Raw genomic sequence first — 5,099 nt, forward strand, 5'->3', positions numbered from 1 at the left:
GCTTCAGTCTTCTATCTTCAATCCTCACAGGTAACGTTTCAACCGTTAAGTTGTCTTTCACCTGTACATCATCCACTTGGATCACGTGGGACGGATCCGAAATGTATTTCCTCAATTGAGACACATGAAATACATCATGCAAGTTGGCAAGCATTGGCGGTAACGCAATACGGTATGCCATTTCTCCCACTCTTTCTGAAATTTGGAATGGTCCAATAAATCGCGGAGTCAACTTCTTTGACTTCAAAGCTCGACCAATACCCGTCATAGGAGTAACCTTCATAAACACATGATCTCCCTCTTGAAACTCAAGTGTCTTCCTCCTCTTATCATAATAACTCTTTTGACGACTCTGAGAAGCTTTCATCTTCTCCTGAATCATCTTAATCTTCTCCGTAGTCTGTTGTACAATTTCTGGTCCAATCACAGCACTCTCACCAGCTTCGTACCAACACAATGGAGTTCTACATCTCCTACCATACAATGCCTCAAACGGAGCCATGCCTATACCCGAATGATAGCTGTTGTTGTAGGTAAATTCAATCAAAGGCAGATAACTATCCCAAGCACCTCCTTTTTCTAATACACAAGCACGTAACAAATCTTCTAACGACTGAATTGTTCTCTCAGTCTGTCCATCCGTCTGCGGATGATAAGCAGAACTCAGTCTCAGCTTAGTACCCAAAGCCTTCTGCAAACCTTCCCAGAACTTAGACGTAAATCTCGGATCTCTGTCTGACACGATACTCGAAGGAATACCATGCAGACTGACTATCTTCTCAATGTATAATTGAGCCAGCTTTTCCATCGGATAATCCATTCTTACCGGTATGAAATGTGCAGACTTCGTCAATCTGTCCACCACAATCCAGATAGCTTCACAATTCTTAACAGTTCTCGGCAAACCCGAAACAAAATCCATCGATATGCTATCCCACTTCCACTCAGGAATAAACATCGGTTGCATAAATCCAGATGGCTTCTGATGTTCAACCTTTGACTTCTGACAAGTCAAACAAGAATACACAAACTCAGCAATTTCTTTCTTCATTCCACGCCACCAAAATAGCTTTCTCAAATCATGATACATCTTGGTAGCACCAGGATGAATACTTAATCCACTACGGTGTCCTTCTTCTAAAATATTTCTTCGGAGCTCAGCAACATCCGGAACACAAACTCTGTTTCTAAACCTCAGTATACCATTCTCGTCAACTCTGAATTCACCGCTCTTGCCTTGGTTAATCAAAGTCAACTTGTCGACTAATTCGACATCAACCTTTTGACCCTCTCTGATCTCTTCAAGAATACCACTGGTCAGCTTCAGCATTCCCAACTTAACACTAGTAGGAGTACCTTCACATACCAAACTCAAGTCTCTGAATTGTTCAATCAAATCCAATTCCTTCACCATTAGCATAGACATATGCAAAGTCTTCCTACTTAAAGCATCCGCAACTACGTTTGCCTTACCCGGATGGTAATTCAAACTAAAATCATAGTCTTTAAGGAATTCTAACCACCTTCTCTGCCTCATATTCAGTTCCTTCTGGTCAAAGAGATATTTCAGACTCTTATGATCACTGAACACTTCAAATCTCGACCCATATAAATAATGTCGCCACAACTTCAAGACAAAAACCACCGCTGCCAACTCCAAATCATGAGTCGGATAATTCCTTTCATGCACTTTGAGTTGTCTCGACGCGTACGCGACCACTTGTTGGTTCTGCATCAATACACCACCTAAACCCATCAGCCAAGCATCACAATAAACCACAAATGATTCTGTCGGATTCGGCAAAATCAAAATAGGAGCACTAGTCAACCTCTTCTTCAGCTCTTGAAATCCTTCCTCGCATTTTACATCCCAAATGAAAGCCTGACCCTTTCTGGTCAATTTAGTTAACGGCAATGCTAACTTTGAAAATCCTTCAATGAACTTCCTGTAATAACCTGCAAGACCAAGAAAACTGACCTCTTCTAACCAAAATTCACACTTCGACAGTTTGGCAAAAAGTTGCTTCTCTTTTAACAACTCTAACACAATTCTGAGATGTTCTGCATGTTCTTCCTTACTCTTAGAATATATTAGGATATCATCTATAAACACCACCACGAACTTATCGAGATAAGGATGAAATATCCTATTCATATACTCCATAAATACACCAGGTGCGTTAGTAACTCCAAACGGCATTACCGAATACTCATAATGTCCATACCTTGTCCTGAAAGCGGTCTTCTGAATATCATCGTCTTTCACACGAATCTGGTGATACCCAGACCTCAGATCAATCTTACTAAACACACATGCTCCAACCAACTGATCCATCAAATTATCAATCCTCGGCAAGGGATACCGATTCTTGATAGTAACCTTGTTCAATTGTCTGTAATCCACACACAGCCTCATTGAACCCTCCTTCTTCTTCACTAACAACACAGGTGCACCCCACGGAGAAACACTAGGACGAATGAATTTCTTCTCCAGCCATTCTTCCAACTGCTTCTTCAGTTCTGTCAGCTCAGACGGTGACATACGGTACGGTGTCATTGACACTGGACTAGTTCCCAGAATTAAATCAATAGAAAACTCCACTTCTCTTTCCGGTGGTAATTCATTCACTTCTTCCGGAAAAACTTCTGGGAATTCACACACCACAGGTAATTCGCTACTCGTCACTTTTTCTTTCACATTCATCAATGCGAACAACATAAACACTGTTGCACCATCCTTGATAGCTTCACCCACTTGTCTAGCCGTCATCTCCAGATCATCAGACTGAACTTCTTCAGGAGAGATTACTGTCTTCGAAAAACAGTTGATGTGAACACGGTTAAATTCTAACCAGTTCATCCCCAGGATCACATCGAGTTGTTTCAACGGAAGGCACACTAAGTCCATCCCGAATTCCCTACCAAAAATATCAACAGGACAATTCAAGCAAGCGGACGAAGTAGTTACTGACCCCGACGCTGGAGTATCAATAACCATACTTCCATTTATTTCAGATATTTCCAAATTCAACCTCTCAGCACAATCCAAAGAAATAAAAGAATGAGTTGCTCCAGTATCAATAATCGCAACTAAAGGTGTGCCATGAATAAAACACGTACCTTTAATTAGTCTATCCTCCGGAGTGGTTTCCGATCCAGACAAAGCAAAGACCTTCCCTCCAGCTTGGTTCTTCTTCGGTTTAGGACACTGTGGGCTAATGTGACCCTCCTCACCACAATTGTAACAAGTCACAACCTTCTTCTTACAATTAGCGGCAACATGACCCACTTCTTCACACTTGAAGCACTTCTTCTGATTCAGCTTGCACTCATTCCTACGTGCCCGACCTCACCACAGTTATAGCACCTGACAAAAGCACTGGAGTCTCCCCCACTAGGCTTCTTCCAACCACCAGTCTTTGGATTACCTCTACCATATGGCTTACCCTTATCCATAGGCTTCTTCCCTTTCCTGTCAACTAACTCGCGAGAGTGAGATTACTTCAGCTTGAGATTATCTTCCTCGAAGATCCTACTACAGTCCACCAAGTCTACAAATCTCCGGATTCTCTGATATCTGATACCCTGCTTAATCTCATCGCGGAGACCGTTCTCGAACTTGACGCATTTCGAGAATTCACTAGCTTCATCATTGTTGTAGTGGACGTAGTACTTTGCCAACTCAACGAACTTCGAAGCGTACTCTGGTACTGTCATGCTACCTTGAACTAGTTCCAGAAATTCAATTTCCTTTCGACCCCTTACGTCTTCAGGAAAGTACCTTCTCAAAAACTCTCTCTTGAACACAGCCCAAGAAATAGCCACACCATCAGCTTCCAGTTCAGTCCTGGTAGTCAGCCACCAGTCGTCAGCCTCTTCAGACAACATGTGAGTACCATACCTCACCTTCAGATCCTCAGCACAATCGATGACTCTGAAGATTCTCTCGATCTCCTTAAGCCACTTCTGTGCACCTTCAGGATCATGCGTGCCCTTGAACAATGGAGGATTGTTCCTCTGAAAACTGTTCAGCTGCCTATCAGCACCGATCGCAGCTCCATTGGCATTTCCTCCCAGCACACCAGCAATCATGCCCAGAGCCTCAGCGATAGCATCATCGTTTCTTCCTCCTCTTCCAGCCATTGTTCTGCTTAAATCACAACCAATTTAATCAGAACAGAAGTATCGACAGTTAACTCTTACTAGTCGCATACACAGGAAAGCAAAACTGACACTAAGACTCTGGTCATAACGACCGACTATGCTCTGATACCACTATTGTAACACCCCTTACTAACCCCGCGGCAATTTTAAAACAATTATTCAGAGTACATGAAATAAGGGTGCCACAATTCATAATAAACAAACATCATTCAGTCATGTCATGCATTCACTGAGGTAATCATTCATAAATTAAAACGTTTCATGTTCACACAGCAGAAATTTATCAAAAACGGACTAAGTTTAACATCTTTAGAACTTATCCTTCAAAACATCAAAACATAACTAGAGTCATAATCATAAACTCTAAACAAATCGCGTCCCCAGTGTTACAACTATCAGAGCATGACACCTGACGCTACTAAGACCCTGACTCATGAGCTAATCCTCACCGAGTCGAACAGCCTCTATCTTCAATCTGAAAATGACAACATGTAAGGGTGAGTCTCATCATAATTAACAAATGTTATAAGGTTATAAAGCCATAACACATCACAGTTGTATCATTCACCCAATTGTTTTATAACAGACATTCAAAACAATCAAACAACAATCAACACATCATCAACATTTACAACACTGGAATACATCCAATCATGTTATAAATTATGCATATGTATGAACTGACACTATGCATGTGGTACCAACATCATCAAATGGGGATAACCCATGACCGATCCAACATCGTCCAAGATACGACCCTGCCAGCACAGATTCCACACGATGGGAATCATGCCCTTCACTCATCCAACACACCCTTATGGATACAGTATCCTCAATGAACATGAATGAATGCAACATATACAACATACTTCTACTATCATCATCATCAATCATCAACATCATCATCATCATCATTCAAGTATGTTCATATATAT

This window comes from Vicia villosa, linkage group LG6 (genome assembly GCF_029867415.1).
Source record: "Vicia villosa cultivar HV-30 ecotype Madison, WI linkage group LG6, Vvil1.0, whole genome shotgun sequence".
NCBI lineage: Eukaryota > Viridiplantae > Streptophyta > Magnoliopsida > Fabales > Fabaceae > Vicia > Vicia villosa.